We start from the raw sequence: 17,681 nt of genomic DNA, 5'->3' as shown, positions 1-17,681 counted from the left end.
GAACAATGGTAAGATTACTGCCACACCGGGGACCGTTCTCAGCAGGCCCGGAGCTCAAGGGCTTAGCCACAGAAGGGGGGTCGACAGAGTCCGCCACACAGGAGGCCCTCCATAAATGCTGGGCAAGGAGAAGGGATCCTCTCTGTGCGACTCTCCCTGCTATGTTCTGTGCCTCAGTTTCCCTGCCTGCAAAACGAGGCGGTGGGTCACCCGCCTGTACTTGCCACGCGATGATGTTCTGATGCTCCCTCTGGGTTTCTGGCAGGGATCATACTCATTTCACGGTATTTGACTTCCTTGATTATCTGATTTTCCAGGGAGGAATTTTAAATCTGTGGGTTGGGGTGGTATTTGCCTCATACCCGGGCACCCATCCCGTCCCACCAGCCTGAGTGCACCTGGCATCCTGGGGAGGCCCGTTAAAACTGCCCCCTCTTGGCAGCTAAGGCCCTGTGCAGAGAAACCCTTCAAGGGCTCTTTAACTGCGTTGCTTGGCCCATGGGGGTGGGCCGATGGCCATGGCAACAGCAGTCCTCTCTGCCACCAAAGCTATCAAGTGGAGCGCTGGGGCCCAGGAGCCAGACAGGCCGTGTGCAAAGTCGGCCTCTGTCACTTCCCGGCCACTGCGGCCCATCCTCCACTTCTCTGTGCCTCTGTCCCTCTGCTGAATAGCAGCCATAGACCAGCATGTCCCAGCTGGGGTTCAGGGGCTGACTCAGCTGGTTCCTGGCCTGGAAGTTGACATACGGTTAAGTGCTCTGGGGATCAAGCGCTCCGGTTTTCTCACCCCCGGGGCAGCGGCTAAGCCTCAAGTCCCTGGAGCCAACAGAAACCTAGGTCAATACCCGACCTGGCTGCTTAGCTGGCCGTATGACCTCCAGGTGCCTCAGCTTACCCATCTGTAAAATGGGGGCGACGGAGACACCTTCCTCTTGAGCTGCTGCCGGCTGTCCGTGCCAAATCAGTCATCGACCCTCATTATTCCCATCCTGGCCTCACCCTACCCCTCGCCTGGGTCCTGATCAATACGGGGGGCAGCGGGCCCGAACAGCGGAGCGCAGAATCCACGGGAACCAAGGGCATCGTGTCCACACAGCATGCGTCTGGCTCCGGTTTTTTTGGTTGTGCGACCTGGGGCAAGTCCAGTCCCCTCTCTGGGCCTCAAGCTGTTCACCTGAGGAAGGATGTCCCTAACCACACTGTGAGGCTTCGGTGGGACAGCGTGTGGCCATTATCGTCCTTACTGTTGTGACGTCAGAAAGTAGATTTCACAAGAAGGGGTGTGTTCAGTCTCAACCGCGGGGGAAGGACGGGCAGCGTCGACTCCTTCAAGCTTCTGGGCACAGTGGGCGGGTAGGGTGGGAACGCTGCAGGGGCGGGGGGCGGGGGCTCGGAGACTTCCCTCCCGCGGACTGAGGGGCAGTGAGGGGCAGGTGCGCCACCGCGGGCCCCGGCTCCCTGCCCGATCTCGTCGGTCCAGACGTCCCCGGTGTCCCCCAACGTCCCTCCCAAGAAGGCCCCGCGCCGAGGCTTCCTGGGCACGGGGGTGGGGAGAGGTGCCCGAGGCCCGGAGAAGGGCAGGGACCGGCCCGAGGTCGCGCCGCCCCGCCCGGCCCGGCGGCGCTGCTCGCGGGCCATGCGCGGACTTGCCCGGCAGGGACGTGCGGGGCCTCCCGGAGGTCTGCGCCCGCCCAGCCGCGGGATGAAAGGGGAATCCGCCGAAACCTGCCTCCCGCCCCGGCTCGCCCGCCCCTTCCGCAACCGGATCTGGCTGGGGGCGCCGGGCTTTGAAGTCGGCGCAGCGGCCCCCCCCGCGCCCGGCCGGCTCGGGAGCCTCCGGGAGGCCGACTTGAAAGGGCGGCCGCGGTCGTCCAGCCTTTCCCCGGGCCCCGCCCACGGAGGCGGGGGTGGCGGGGGTGGGGGTGGGGGAAGCCCCGCCCCAGGAGCGAGAGGGCGGGGTGTCCTCGGCGTTCAAAGCCCTGCGGGTGGGTGCGCCGCCTCCGCCACCCGTTGCCACGCTTCCCCTCGGCCCGCGGGCCGGACGGAACGACTGTGGTTCCCCGATATCGCCCCGTCCCGGGCCCTTGCTGTTCCTCCTGCCAGAAACGCCCTTCCCATCTTTGACTACCCGGCCTTAGGGTCGGCCCCTCGGTCTGGGCTTCATCTCTTTGCGTGGGCCTGCCCGGAAACCGCTCCCCCAACCCCCTGCCAGGCCCCCACGGCCTCAGCGACCCCCCCCCCCACCGCCGCCCCCCCGCACCGTCGCAGCACAAACTCTCCTAATCCTCCACCTGCTGCCCCCTAGCTGTGAGCTCCAGGAGGGCACCCTCGCAGCCCCCTGCCCGGCCCCGGGTGGGTGGGCGCCGGGAAAACAGAGAGGAGTCCTTCAGTCATACCAGTCATGATACTAAGAAGCCTTTGGGGCAAGCCAGCGTGAGGGGGGGGTGCAGCGGAGAGAATTCCAGACTCCTAGGGTACATCACAGGTAGGCGTCCGCCGTATCTTTGGATCACAAAGCTGGGTGACCTTTCTCCCCACCTCCAGCCGGGGCCTTGTCCTGACTGCACAGGGCCCCCAGCTGCTGCCCTTGGGATCAACCACTAGACGGCCCCAGAAAGCCCCAGCCTCTTGATTCCCTGCCCCGGGATCCCATGATGCTCTACGGCATCATGGGCGCTCAACCCTCTTCTCAGTCTGCTGGTTTCCTGGGCCTCTCTCAGCGCAGTGCTAGGTAGGGCTCAGCAAAGAGAGCCCCCCCCCCCCCGTCCCCTGTCCCACCCCAGGCTAGATTCCATCCTGGGACTGTTCAACCAAGGCGCCTCGGAGGGGGACAGGGCCCAGGTACTCTCCTTTGGGGGGGAGTTTCCATAAGTTAAAAAACACAGGAGCAACTTGGCCAGGAGCCTCAAGTAGGTTCCAGTGTCTCAGGAACTGAGGTTTTCACACACACACACACACACACACACACACACACACACCCCACCGTATAACTGGCTATGTACATGCACACAGACCCCAGGGCAGCTCTGAAAGGGGCCCTCCAGTGCCTCCCCAGGAGGAGGAGAATGGGGGGGGGGGGTCAGGCAGGGTGTAGGGGGTGGTAGTGATGCAGGGATAAATGCCCTACCCGCAGGAGCGCCTGCCTGGGTGGGCAAAGCCAGATGTGAGCCTCAGCCTCCCCTCCCCGCCAGCTCCAGCTTTAGTTCTAGAGACCTCAGAGCTCAGCTTTCCTCTCCCCAGGGCATTGGGCATTCTGTCTGCAGCTCCCTACTACCACCACTCCCGCTTTCCCCAGCCCAGCCCACCCCACTGTGCTGTCTGCTGGGTTCAGCAGAGGAGAGAGAGGACAGAAAACAGGGGGCTCCCGTTATGGCGGGCAGCAGGCAGGAGAGCTGACCCCCACCGCTGTCAAGCTTCTCAGCCTGTTTTCTCCTGTTTCCCGGAGGGCTGGACTAATCTCCTCCTTCCCACCTTTAACAAATGTTTACTGAGCACCTACTGTGTGCCAGCTTGGGCAAGGGCAGATCTTGGGGAGGGCAGGGTGGTGTGGCACAGGCCAGGGGGACCGCGCAGGGTCTGGGTAGGTGGAGCAGGACCCCCGCAGGACCTGGTCACCTACGGAACCCAGCCCAGGCTGTCCCCACTCCTCTGGTGAGGGGACTCACTGGGTGGGACCCGCAGAAGCAGGAGGGATTAAGTTGGGCTAGAAGAAAAGCCCAGCCTGGATTTCAGACCACCTGGAACGGACCGGCCAGAGGTGGGAATGGAGAAACGGGAAGCGAGGCTCTGAGGAGGGGGCGTGCTGGCCGGGGCTGGCCCCAACGTGGCCGGAAGTAGAAAGGGCCTGACCCGCTAGCCTAGAATACCCTTTCTTCCGACTACCTCTTATGGAAGCGATCCCTGGCAGACTGCCTCCGGTCCCGGCCTCCCGGCTTATAACAATAGGAGAATCATGGCCATTGCCACCATCATGGCAGCTAACGTGTATGTAGTATTGTCCTTTGAAGACATTCCTATAATCCTCACAACAATCCTTAAGTATTGGTCAAGTCAGCTGCCCCTGGCCACCCAGCCGGTAAGTAGCAGAGCTAGGATTTGAACCTAAGGCCCTCTGGCTCCAAAGCTGATTGTCTCTATGGTGTTTGACTTGACTGAATGTGCTGTTGTCTCCATGTGCCCCATTAATGGACTGGGTGCCCCTCGATATGGGTTCCTCCCCCTGCCCCTTGGGCTGGCTCGGGGCCCGGGCTGTGGCCTCCAGGACTGAGCCTGGCCTGATCCAAGGCGACTCAGAGAGGCCACCTCCTGAAGCTCCTTAGACACCGGTCTCCCGTCTGCCAAGCCCCCGCCAGATTCCCCGCAGGCTCCAGCCTCAGCTTGTCCAAACATCCAAGGTCCCGAGCCTTTTCCCAGCAGTGTGTGTGTGTGTGTGTGTGTGTGTGTGTACATACGTAGGGCACGGGGTGGGTCATGACTTCTTCTGTGCCTGAAACACAGCTATCAAGATTTTTTAAAGACACGTTTGTGATGTCGTAATAAGTGTGCTTCTTTATTAAGCATGAACAAGGTGCAGCAGCGGGTATAAAACGCAGGAGTGAGGAAAGGCCCTGGTAAAAAAGAGGCAGGAAGATCAGCGCCAGAGAGAGAGAAATCGGAAGATGCTTTGCCGTTGGCTTTGAGGAAAGAGGAAGGGGCCGCAAGGCAAAGACAGTGGGCAGCCTCTAGAAGCTAGAGAAAGCAAGGAAACAGATTCTCCTCTAGAGCCCACGAAAGGAACACGGCCCTCCGACACCCTGGCCTTGGGTCTTCTGGCCTCCAGCCCATAAGAGAATAAATGCGTGTCGTTAACGCCACTAAATTTGCGGGTCATAGGTCACAGCAGCCACGGAAAACTGATGCAGAAGGGCTGCACCACCTCACCTCCAGCTTAGCCGGATCTTAGCCAGCTCTGATGTTCCAGAAAGAAAAGAAATAATCTGAGTGATCCTGCTTTGCAAACTAAAGGGCCAAGGGGCAGGGGTGGGAGCTTCATGAAGCCACCTGGTCATACGAGGGTCCTTCTCTGGGCCTTTCCATCTGTAGTTTCCCCAGGGAACAAGTACAGCCTGTTTGACCGGCTGGGCCTCTGGGCCGAACCTACAAGGTGAGCGGAGGGACACATTAGCACCTCCTTCAAAAGGAGAGCTGCCTTCTAACCCCCTGTCTGTCTTCACCAGGAGCCCTGTGGTCACAAGCACAAGCTGGAAACAAGTTGCCCAGGCTCGGAGTCTGAGCCATCACGGGCGTCTCTGGGCAAATCTCTCCATCTCTCCGAGCCTCCATAAAATGCACAGATTAGATACACTGGATGCCGTGTTTGTGAAGAGCTCTGCGCGGGGCCGGGCACGCAGGCGTACCCGTGTGTAGGTACTTGTGAACAGGGGCACACGCGCAGGTTCGCTTGCACAGGAACGCGTACGCAGGTGTATATACTGCGTGGAAGAACATTCCGAAGTTCACCTTTGACCTGTCGCGCCCCTGCTCACAGCCCCTCCCTGCCCAAGGGAGAAGTTCAAATCTTCACCATGGCCTACGAGACCCCAGCCCCGTCTGGCTCCTGAGGCCCCTGTCCAGTCTTTGGGTCTTGGAAAGCTATCGCCTCCTCCAAGCAGCCTTCCCTGAATGCCACCCTTACTGGGGTGATCGTCCCTCCGGTCTCACTACGTGGTCCCTCCCTCCTGTGTGCTCCCCTGATCTCAGCACTACCTTGTTCAATAATGGCTCCTGAGCGTCCTTCTTTGAGGCCATGCGCCCCCAATGGCAGGAACCCAGAATGCTGTGTCCTCCCCTGTCACCAGCACCCAGCACAGGATCCGGCCCAGAGCAGGTGCTCAGAACACTACTGAATGAATGAATGAATGAATGAATGAATGAATGAATTCACGCATCTGGATGCATGAGCAAGGAGGCTGCAGTCACATGCATGTGACTCAAACCCACAAACCGTGAGATCATGACCTGAGCCGAAACCAAGAGTCGGACACTTAACTGTCTGAGCACCCCCCCCCCCCCCGGCCCCGGCACCCCTGTTCCTGCAGTTAGTGATGGGGGGTGGAGAGGAGGACAGTGATTTGGCCCAGACTGTGCCTTGGAGGGGGCTGGAGCAGGGAGGGGCCACAGCGCGTGGCTCCCCACCTTTGTCCCCTCCCCCCACCTCCCCACAGGCAGATTCACTGAGGCTCCTTTGTTGTTGGAGAGAGAGCAGAACACGGCCCCCCCGGGAGGACACATTCTCCTTCCTTCCTCCCTGACCTCCCCGTGACCCCCAGCCAGCCTGGGCCCCTCCGCTGAATGGGGGGAAGGGGCTGGAACCTTCGGTGTGTCCAGGGGATGGTGCTTCTGGACCCCCCACCCCCACCCCCGCTCTGGGTACTACCATTCCCACCCACCCCCCACCCCCAAACCTCAGGTCTGGAACCTGGGGAGGACCTGGTCAGGCCCTGAGGCAGGAAAACCAGGCTCTGTGGGAAGGTGGGGGGGAGGGGCCTGGCCTGGCCACCTCTCTGACCCTTAATCCTGTCATCTGTACAATGGCCCAACAGGGCTCGCTCGCAGCCATGAAGCAATGAAGGAGATCGCGTTTGCAGAAGCCTGGACACAATGCCTGGCGATGGAAAATTCTCGGTAAGTGTAATTTCGTCATTAGCATTAGCGTTTCTGTCTCTCCCTCCCCCTCTCCCTCCCTCCCAGCCTTCAGGACCCTGGAGGTCCAGCTGGGCTCCCCCTTCCACCCCCACCAGCTCCCCCCCCTCCCCGTCCCCCACCCAGCACAGCAGGACAGATCTGTCTGGCTTGTCTCTGTATTATCCCCAGACCCTAGCTCGGCGCCTGGCGCCTAGTAGGTACTCAGTAAACTCAGCTGAATGAATGAACCGGCAGAGTCACGTGGGGGCAAGACGGTTCCTCTCTCTGGGCCTCTGCTTCCTTGCGCCTGTAAAACCCCTGTGTCCACACGCTGGGAATCTCGGAGGCCCCCTCCCGCTTTGAAATCAAGACTGGATGTTATTGGGGCGCCTGGGTGGCGCAGTCGGTTAAGCGTCCGACTTCAGCCAGGTCACGATCTCGCGGTCCGTGAGTTCGAGCCCCGCGTCAGGCTCTGGGCTGATGGCTCGGAGCCTGGAGCCTATTTCCGATTCTGTGTCTCCCTCTCTCTCTGCCCCTCCCCTGTTCATGCTCTGTCTCTCTCTGTCCCAAAAATAAATAAAAAACGTTGGGAAAAAATTTAAAAAAAAAAAAAAAAAAAAAAAAAAAGACTGGATGTTATTGCCCCGCTCCTGTGCGGAGTCTTGGGTCTTTTTTTTTTTTTTTAATATTTGTGCCAGCTGTCACTTCCCCAGGCCCTCTCACCTGGACCCAAGCCAACCCCTCACTTTTCTACCTGCTTCTGTGCTTTGACCCTATTCTCCATCCCGGAGAGCTGGTTGCAGGGATCTTCAATACACAAATCTCTGCTGAATAGACGAGAACTTTTAATGTGGCTCACAGGGCCCTGCACAGCCCAGCCCAGCCCTTGGGAGCCCTTCCAGCCTCTTCCAGAAGCTTCCACCAGCTCCAGTGCACAGGCCTGCTCCTTTTGTCTGCCCCGTCTCCTCCCTCCGTCCCTCCCTGTACAGGCCCTTTGCACAGGCTGTCCCTTCCCCCTTCACCTGGCTAACTGCTCCTCGTTCTCCAGATCTGCCACTCCCATTACTGACCGCCTTCATCCGTCCCAGCATCTGCTGAGTCTGAAAGTTACAGCTGCTGGTGGCATAATTGGGTGTGTTTTCTCCACTAGACCAAGCGCTCTGGGGGTCAGAGCCCAGGCTTGGTTCCCCCCTTCCATTGCTATAAAATGACCAGAGGCTCGGCACGTCGGAGGTGCTGGCAAAAGGTTGGTCTTTGCCTACATCCCTCCCCGCCACCCCCCCCCCCCACTCCACCCCCGCCAGAGTGGGATCTTTGCTGGTCTCTACACAACACCCTTTTGCCTGAGGGTCAGGTGGCCACACAGGAGTGAGCGCCGCCTGGATGGAGGTTCATACTTGTCCTTCGGAGGATGGAACTCTCAAGGGCCAAGTGGTGGGGGAGGGAGCGACCTCTGGCTGTCCTGCTCAGTCCTTGCCCTCTGCCCCAAATTGCAGTCCGCTCTCAGGGAGAGTTCCGTGTTAGCCATGACATCTTGGAATAAATTCCATCCTCTTGAGTTTGGCCAGGATGAATCCCAGCCCTACCGCTCACTGCTGTGAGTCCTTAGGCAGAGCCCTGTCCTTCTCCGGGCCCCAGTTGCTCCTGTATGAAATGGAGACAATACCAGTCTCTGCCACAGGGCGGGCGGGAGCCAGTGAAGCGATCTGAGCACGATTCTCGGCGTGGTGCTCGGCACAGGGTGCCGCTGGGGCAGGAGGGGGCTCACTTGGGCACTGGGGGCACAGGGAGGGACACGGTGTGGTCTTCGGGTGGGGGGGGGGGGCATCCCCAAAGCCACTCTGCAGCTAGTCTGCAGCAGGCCTTAGGGAGGGTGGTAGAGAGAGCCTCAGAGTGGCTGCCAAAAAGAGGTGAGCACCGAGTGCGTGCGCGTGTGCGTGCACACGTGTGTGCGCTGTGAGCGAGTTCGCTGGTGAGGAAGAGCCTTCAGAGGAGGGGAGGGAGGGAATGAGCTGGAAGAGCTCAGCACTGCAGCAGCAGCCGTGAAAACAGAGTCCCGGAGGAGGGAGCCGGAGGGTCCTCCAAAGGCAGGGCAATCAAAGTGTGTGGACGGCTGGTGGGGGGCAGGGGAAGAGGGGCCTCTGGATTTCTGGACCAGAGGGTCTCCCTTGGTTCCCTAACGCCTCTAGTGTCAAGGGCTTGCCCTCCACCGCCCAAGGACCCCTGTTTGAATTTGGGCCCGGCCGCTTACCAGCTGTACCACCCGGGGCAGGGGGGGCCGGGGGAGGGTCCTTTGCCATTTGAAGCCTCAGTTTCTCTGGTTGTAAAAACGGGAGGCACACAGAACGGACCTGTGTATTAGTTCGCCAGGGCGCCTGTGACACAGCACCACGGACTGGGGGGGCTTAAGCAACAGAAATGTGTTTTCTCACAGTTCTGGAGGCTGGAAGGGCACGATCAAGGTCTGGGTAGGTTTGGTTTCTCCTGAAGCGAACCTCCCTGGCTTGCACACAGCCATCGCCTCCCCATGTATTCACACGGTCCTTCCTCTGTGCATGTCTATGTCCTAATTTCCTCTTCTTAAAGGACGCCAGCCATGTTAGATTAGGGCCCACCCTAATGACCTCATTTTACCTTAATTCCGTCTTTAAAGACTCTATGTCCTAGTCCAGTCACATTCTGAGGTACTGGGGGCTAAGACTCCACCAGACGAGGGGCGCCTGGGTGGCTCCCTCTGTCAAGCCTTCAGCTCAGGCCATGATCTCGCGGTTTGTGAGTTTGAGCCCCGCGTCGGGCTCTCGGCTGTCAGCACGGGAGCCTGCTTCGGATCCTCTGTCCCCCTCTCTTTCTGCCCCTCCCCCCCCCCCAATAAATAGACATTTAAAAAAACTTAAGAAAAAAGACTTTGTCTTATGAATCGGGGGGGGGCATTTACACAATTCATTAAAAACAAACTTAAGAAAAAAGACTTCACCTTATGAATCGGGGGGGGGCGTTTACACAATTCATTAAAAAAAAAACTTAAGAAAAAAGAAAAGACTTCACCCTATGAATCTGGCGGTGGGGGGGGGGGTACACAAGCCAGTCGATAACGCCTGTTTCGGGTCCCTGAAAGCAGGTGAAAAGAAGGGCCAGGGGGTTGGCTTGGAAGCGTGTGCCCAGGGGCAAGAGTGAGGGGTGGAGAGGGGGGAGAGTGACACAGAAAAGAGCAGATACAAACACACGGTATTGAGCTCACCATTAGGGAAGTCTGGGTGGCCAGTCCCTCGGGCTTGTCGGAGATTCCTCATGACGTGCATCTCAGGACCGCCTGCCGGAGGAAGAACGGGGGAGGCGTTTATCCCGAGGCTATGTCTGCCCTGGATCAAGGGTTGGCCTGTGGGGTGTTGTGGCTGGGCCTCTATGGCTGCTGAGCGGGTTCCCTGGGCAGGGAGGCGTGTCCCACCCCTGGCATCGGAGAAGCCTTAGGACAGGAAGTGAGACACAAGAAAGACACAGGCCGGAGCTTGGTGGGGGCTGTGGCTGCCTGGAGCTGGCCCCTGAAGCTGACCTGGCTTAAGAGGCTTGAAGTCCTGCACGAGAGCGGCTCATACAGTCCACCCCTTGCAGCACTCGGCTCTGTCCCTGTCCTCCACGGGGTCCAGGCCATTAGAGCCCCCTTCGCGTCACCGGCTACCTGCGGGCCCTGCAGAGACTTTCTGCAGACAGTTGCTGCCTCTGGGGTGGACGACCCACGCCTGAACAGTTACTCCTGTCTTTGCCCGCTGATCTCTGGCGCGGGGACCCCAAAGTGGTCAGAGGGCAGTCAAAGCTCTGAGTTCAGTGACACCCCGAGAGTGCGGGTTGCAGTCCTCCCCAACTGTCCACAGCCCGGTCTCCTGGCTCCCACCCCCCCCCACCCCCCCACCCCCCCCCCAGCGCAGGTAACCGGGACCTCTTACCCGACAAACCTAAGGTGGCCGAGAGGAGAAGGGCAAATCCCATAGAGGAGGAGGGGGGACATTGGAAGGGACGGAGGGAGGCAATCCTATTTCCACAGCTTGATCCCGGACGGCGGGTGCCAGCTACTGGGGACGCAGCATCATTGGCTGGCCGTGGCTTCTGTGTACCGGGCAGCAGAACGCCAAGGTGCCAAGAGGCCAAGGAGCCTGCCTAGGCCACCAGGCGGACCTAAGTCCGGCCTTGACTCCCAATCCAGTGTTCCCACGACCACACTCTCCAGAGAAAATGTGGGGGTCGTGGGGAGAGGGAGAGGATGGGCCAGCTCACTCCCCTCCATAGTGCCTCGCACACAGTAGGTGCTTCCTAAATGTGCCGAAAGACTGATTGATAGGTCTGGGTAGGTGGATGGATGGACGGTCGGACAAAAGGGTGGGCGGGGCTTCGCCCGGTCTTGTTCTAAGTCCAGGCCAGCCAGCCCCGGCCCCGCTTCCCACTTCCGGCTTCCTGGGCTAGCCTCATTTGCTTGCTAGCAATCTGCCTTTCAATTCTGCGGAGTCACTGCTCTCTCTCAACCCCTCGCGGGCTCCGTGCGCCAGGAATTTGGAGGGAAGAGAAACTGACAGAACCTCAGAGCCCCAACAACACCTCACCTCTCACAAGATGAGAAATCCGAGGCAGGGGGGAGAGTCCTGAGGTTTGCTCAGCCCTGGATTGCACACCCCCTCCACTCCCAGCAGCCTGCCCCCTCCCCCCCACCCCCCCACTCCTGCCCGGCTCCCCTACCCCTGCAGAGAAGCCTTAGGACTTCTCTGTCAGAGTTTGGTAACTAGTTTGCCCAGATGGGGGCAGGGAAGGGTCTGGTCAGCAGATGGGATTCCCTGAGTCCCAACCAGTCATTCCGAATCCTCCGGAAGGTGTAGAAGATGTACTGAGCCCCAGGGAAGCTCTGGCTGGCCTCTGAGAGGCACAGTCAAGGCTCCCCAGCTCCTCCTGACCCAGCCTATGGGCCGCCCCCCACACCACTCCCTCCCCTCCGTAATTCTCTCTTCTCTCCTTCCCCTGCGCCTCTCACCCTTCTCCAGGGTCTGGAGACAGTAGCCAGGGGCCCACTGCTGTCCCCCTCCTATATACTATGGCATGGGACAGACTCCTGCCCCTCTCTGCGCCTCAGTGACCCGGCTAGGGCAAGTCAGCTACCCGAGGCCCTTCTGCCCCTGACCCTCCAGGACTCCTCGGCCATCAGAACTCTTGCCCTCCCTTCTCCCTCTGCCCGCACCCCCTTTCTCTCTGGACCCCCTCCTGCCGCCACTCTGGCCTCTGCCTTGCCCCCCTCTTTGACTCCTCCGATCCACGTCGTGCCTCCTCCCTCCTCTTTCTCTCCCTCCTCCTGACCACCCTCCTCGAGAGAATGCCAAGTCTGCAGGTTTCCTGCGACCTTGAGCAGCCAGCAGGTTGAGAGCCGGCAGCGCAGAGCTTTGCCAAGGGGCCTCTCCCTCTCTCCCATCCCCTATCCCACTCGCCCTGCTCGTTTCCTATCTTCTCACTGTTTGCGTCGCTTATACATTATATCTATCGTGCATCTCCTCGCGAGAACACGAGGGCAGGGATTTTCGTCTGTCCCCAACGCCTCCAACGGGCCTGGCGCACAGTAGGTGCTTAGTAACCGCTGATTTCCTCTCCACTCGCTGGCTGAGAGCCACCATTGATGTGCACCGCCCCACTGCCTCTGATCAACAGCTCTGCGTGCCCCGGACTCTGTCGGGCCCCTTTGGGAAGACGGGGAAACTGAGGCTCAGAGAGGCCGCGCCCAGAGGGAAGACTGAGCCCAAGGTCACAGCTGTAAGCGCTGGAGGCCGGGTTCGAAGCCCAGCGTCCGGGCCCCGGCGCCGGCGCGCTCAGCCCTTCCACCCAGCTGCCAGGGGTGGCTTCGCCCTCCCGCTCTGGAAACAGCGAAGGGGGCGGGGCCGGCCCTGCGTCGAGGCCTTCGGCCAAGCCCCTAGGCGTAGAGTGGAGAAACTGAGGCACCCCCACGCCCTCTCCTCCGGCTTCCTCGGATTCCCCGGGAGCCTCCTTCCCGCCTGCGTCCCCCCCCGCCCCCCCCCCCGCCACTCCACGCCCCGGGCCCTCCCCTCGTGCCCCCCGCCCCGCCCCTCCCCTCCCCTCCCCTCCCAGCCCCCGGCCCGAGGCGGGGCTTAGCCCGCGCCCACCGGGAGCCGGGGAGGGAGAGAAAAATGAGTTTTCCTGCCGCCCGGTGGCGATGTCAATTGATCGGGCGCGGGCGGGGGCCGCGCGCCGGGCCGGGGGCCTCGCTCGCAGCTGCCGGCGCACAATTATCGGGAAAAAACTGGGGCGGCCGCTGCGGTGAAATTAGTTATCGATCCCTCGGCGGGGCCGCGGGGCCGCGCTCGGCGCTGACGGCCGCACACCCGGGCCGGGCCCGCCGGACGGGGGTGGGGGGCGGCCCTCCCGCTCCTCCTCTGCCCCCTCCCCCTCCCCCCTCCCTCCCCGCCGCCCGGCTCGCCTCTCCCATTCATCCCGCCGCAGTATCGACCCACGTCGGCCGGCGCGGGGCAGGCGCCCCCTCCCGCTGCCCGCGTCCCCGCTCACTCGGCCGCCCCGCCCGCGGGCCCTGCTTCGGGGGAGCCCTCGAGCTGGCCCCGAGGAAGGACCGACGCTGGGGGCGACGGGAGGGGAGGGGAGGGCGGGGCGGGGCAGGGTGGCTCCCGCGGAGGGAGGGCGGCAGGTGCAGAGGGTGGGAGCCACTCCCGCCCCTGGAAGCTCGGGCTTCGGGGGCCCTGCTGCCTGGGGAGGTGGCGTGACCTCTCTGAGCCTCAGTTTCCTCCTCTATAAACCAGGGTCGTTCCCACGTCTTGCTTACCGAGAGGCTACAATGAGAGGGTTCGTGAGAAGCGCCTGCGTTTGTGGCTGCCCGGGAGCGTGTTGGGGGGTTATTTTGAGTTTATACCACCGATTCTCCCCAGCGCCTCCAGGAGATGTGTCTTATCCCCATTTTGTAGATGAGAAAGCGGAACTCAGAGAGGGGAGGACCCCTCATCTACGGCCACACAGTGAGCTAGTGGCCCCAGGAGGCCACACAGCGAGCTAGTGGCCCCAGGACTCTACAAAGCCACAGCTCTCAGAGGGGAGACCCCGGGGGGGGGGGGGTGGGCTCTTCTCAGCAGGGTGCTGACATATCCCAGAGCCTGGGCTAGAGGTGTGGTCAGGGAGAAAGGAGCCGCAGGTCAGGGACCTCCAACCCCCTGTCTTAGGGCAGTTTGGCCCTGCATCCTCTAGGAAGGAGGGAGAGAGGAGAGAGAGAGGGGAAGGGGGGTGAGGAGGGAAGGGTCTCCCAACCCCAAACTGGGCTGGGGGCTGGGGAGGATCTGAGTTTTAATCCTGCCTGTCCACTCACCAGCTCGTGATCTTGGGCAAGTCCTTGTCCCAAGCCCAGACCTCCTACGCAGAGGGTGCAGAGGGTGGGAGCCACTCCCGCCTTGGCCACTTAGTCCCATCCTATCCTCATCCAGTCACAGGAGACTCCTGGCCAGTCCTCAGAAGTCTCCTGCCTCTGAGCCTTTGCTGAGGCTGTTCCCCGATGTTCCACCTAGCAAATCCCTCTGCATCAGGCCCCTGTTTGTGCTTACCAGCCTTCCCTCTGCTGACCTTCCCCTGCCTGCCAGCCTGCCACAGGCTCATTCATCCCTCCACTGAGCACCTACTGTGTGCCAGGAAGCGTGCTGTGCACAGTGGGCGCAGCTGAAAGGAGACAGCGCCTGTCCGTCCTCTCCTGGGGCAAGACGAGTACCAAGCCCCATGGCAGCTGCTTATCGATACCTGGAGTCCAAAAGGCACTGGGGTCATCGATCTGGGAAGGACCAGTGTGCTAGTGGGCAGGAGAGGTGGGTGAGGTTGGCAGGGTCAGGCCATGGAGGGCTCGGGACCTGTGAAGGAGGTTTGTCCCGAGTGTATGGGGAGGGCTTTGAGCAGAGGAATGCCGGGGTCAAGTTCAGCCCCACAACCGGAAGCCTGGCGTTCAAAACTCCTGCATGGGAGTCTTGGTTCTGTTCTTGGTCTCTCTGAGCCTCAGTTTCCTCATCTGTAAAATGATGGTCGTGATCTCCGCTGCTGAAGGGGCTATGGGGTTTGGAGTGGGTCGGCCCTGAGTTCGAGTCTTTCCTTAAAGCCATGGGGCCTTGGGCCGTGTCAACAAGAGGCTCAAAGGGGTGGGCCAGCATAGACACTCAAGGGCTCTGTGCTCTTTCCCCCCAGCTTTCCTGGCTTCCAAAATGGGGGCTCCAGAGGTGCTGCTCAAGATCTGGAACAAGGTCTCTCCCCCGATAGGGGAGATGGTGACCCCTCGGCTGGCCACAGGAGCCTGGGCCTGATGCAGAGGAGAGGCAGGACCACAGGGTGGGGGCTGACGAACTGTCCCTGCCTCTCACCCATGGGGGCTGCTGGGACCCTGGCTAACGGGAGAAGATGAGGGTGTGGTGGCCCGGGGCAAAGGGGTCCTGAGCTGAGTGTCCCCTTGCTGGCTACAAGCGAAGACAAAGCTCACAGTCCGCGCGTGCGTTCGAGCCCCCTGAGTTCAAGCCCCGCGTTGGGCTCTGTACTGACGGCTCAGAGCCTGGAGCCTGCTTCGGATTCCGTGCCTCCCCCCTCTCTGTCTCTCTGCCCCTCCCCTGCTCATGCTCTGTCCCTCTGTCTCTCAAAAATAACCATTAGAAAAAAAAAAAAGACCCTCCCTGCCTTCTAGAGAGTGGGATATGTTGTATGTATGTATGTATTTATTTATTTAGATAGATGCTGGTTATACAAGTGGATTCACTTTGTAAAGATCCATATAGCGGATTGCCTAGAATGTGCTTCTGGGGGCTCCCAGGAGAATCAAGTCCTCACCCTGTGACCTGCCTGTGGGTCCAGGACCTGCCTACCTGGCCTCAAGGCCATGTGTTTCCTGTGACCCCTCTCCCTCCTCCCCTATGTTTTGCCCCCCTGCCAGTATCTGACTGCACCTGCTGTCAGTACAATGTGAGGGGGCATGGGGGGAGTGTGAGTGGGGATGGAGGGGAGGCGGGGTGCGGGGAGGGAGGTGAAGCCCAGGAGGGACCTGGCCCTGAACACCCCCTCCCCAGTCGACCACTGGAAGCCTTGGCCACCCAGTCCCATCCTATCCCCACCCAGTCCCATGAGACTCCTGGCCAGTCCTCAGGAATCTCCTGCCTCTGAGCCTTTGCCAAGGCTGTTCCCCGATGTTCCGCTTAGCAAATCCCTGTGTACCAGGCCCTGTGCTGGGCATCAGGGATGTAGCTGTGAACCAGAGGGGCGCTCTGCCCTCTCACCAGCTCGTGAAGCTTTCCGCGGAGCGTGCAGATATCTGTGTATGTCTCCAGGAATGTGCGCGAGCGCTTCCGTTCGTAAGCGTGCAGGAATTTATGGAGACACGTACATCCTCGCAAGTACATCTTTGTGTACGAGTCTATGCACGGTGTACGTGGGCGCGTGTGTATTATTGCTACGTATGAGCGTGAGTCACTCCGTGTCTGCGTGAATAACCAGGCACCTGCCCATATGCCCGCATGCGCTTACGTAGATGTGCGCCTTTGCACATGTTTGTATGTGCATCTTGTATGTGCCTGTGTGTATCTGTTTGCACCTGGTTTTCGGTGCCCATCTGCGCGCGTGGGCGCACCTCTCCGGGAACGCTTGGAAGCACACGGGGCGCGTGGAGTTGCGTGAATGTGTACGGAATGCGTGTGCGCCTGTACATTTGAGGTGCATTGGCGTTGTGGGTGCACGGTGCGTCCACCCTGGCGCACACGGGGATGCACGTACCCATGTTTTGCACACCCACCTTTGTGGTTTCATTCCCACCCCCCACCCCCTCCGTGCTTGCGTGTGAACGTCGGCGCAGGGGACGCTCCCCAGCGCGCGCGCACGTTTCTGAGGCTGCTTCTGTTTGTGCCTGTGTCTGTGTTGGTCCCCGCGCACGTTCCAGGCCTACGCGCGGGGGTGTGCAATCCCACCCTCGCTAGGGAGCACAGCACACTGCCATGGGGAGGTGGGTGATTTGGATATGGCGGCAGAGCCCTGGGGAACAGAGAGAACAGGACAGCGCTTGGCTGCGGCTTGCCTGCTAGGGGATGCTGAAGAGGGAGGCAGAAGGCGGCCAGGACCGCCCAGCTGGGGTCCAGGAAATGGCCTCCAGGGCTGATGGGGGGGGGGGTGCAGGAGACAGCAGGTGGCCTTGATGAGCAGGCGGAGGGCTCACCCCTACAGGGTCCCCTGCCAGGGGAGGCTCTCAGGAGCTTCTGATCTTTCGGAGGCCAGCCTCCGCCGCCCTGCACCTGCACCCCAGCCTCCGCTCAAGCCGTGGGGGGCTCCGGCGGCCAGGGCCAGGCCGTGGGGTCTGGCTCCTCTTGGCTTTCTCGCCATCCTGCGGCCCCGGCTTCAAGGCCCAGGCTGGGGCTGGGCCTAGGCAACCAGAGCTGCCTACGAAGGCGAGACGCGCAAATCACCTTCCTCAGGTGGCAGAAACGGAGCCCGCGTGCAGGAAACCAGCCCGCGCGCGCCCTCGCCCTCCCTCCCTCTCTCTCTCTCACTGTGATCCCTCACCTAAGTCCGGGATGCCCCTCCGCCCACCACCGCATGCCTCCTTGTGCACCGTCCCCCCGCCCCCGCAACTTACTCACCCCCCCCCCCACGCTTGTGGCTCCTGCACCCCCGTCCCTGGGGTCACTACTCACCCCAGGTAGGGCTACTCGTCTCTGGAAGTCTTTGGGGGCCTCCTCTCCCCGCTCAGAGGAACCCTCCGGGGCACCACGAGGACCCGCGGGCCCACACGCCGGCCTTTCCTTTCGTCCACGCTGTCATCGCGGGGGTCCACCGGTTGCCCTGCACTGCGGTCCTCTCCACCTGTGGTCACGGCTTGCGGGGCTGTGCCTCTGAAGCTGGAAACGCAGTCACCCCCGCCTCCACCCCACCTGCTGCCCAGAGAGCCCTCTCGCTCCTGAGAAGTAGCTTGCGCTGGCCAGCCCCCCACCCCGTGCCTTCCAGAGAGCCCTGTCCTATAGGTC

General features: G+C 61.1%; 1 long non-coding RNA gene across 1 annotated transcript; it reads left to right on the top strand.

The window, feature by feature from the left end:
- The first annotated feature begins 2,759 nt into the window (after positions 1–2,759).
- Positions 2,760–7,950, top strand: LOC144614116 (uncharacterized). The gene is made up of 4 exons (XR_013551646.2): positions 2,760–4,075; positions 4,558–5,866; positions 6,582–6,663; positions 7,712–7,950. It is a non-coding gene; the product is annotated as an uncharacterized LOC144614116 (long non-coding RNA).
- The last annotated feature ends 9,731 nt before the right edge of the window (positions 7,951–17,681 follow it).

This window comes from Panthera onca, chromosome D4 (genome assembly GCF_046562875.1).
Source record: "Panthera onca isolate mPanOnc1 chromosome D4, mPanOnc1 haplotype 2, whole genome shotgun sequence".
NCBI lineage: Eukaryota > Metazoa > Chordata > Mammalia > Carnivora > Felidae > Panthera > Panthera onca.
Note: the sequence above shows the minus strand (reverse complement) of the source record. Positions and strands in the feature narration are given on the sequence as shown.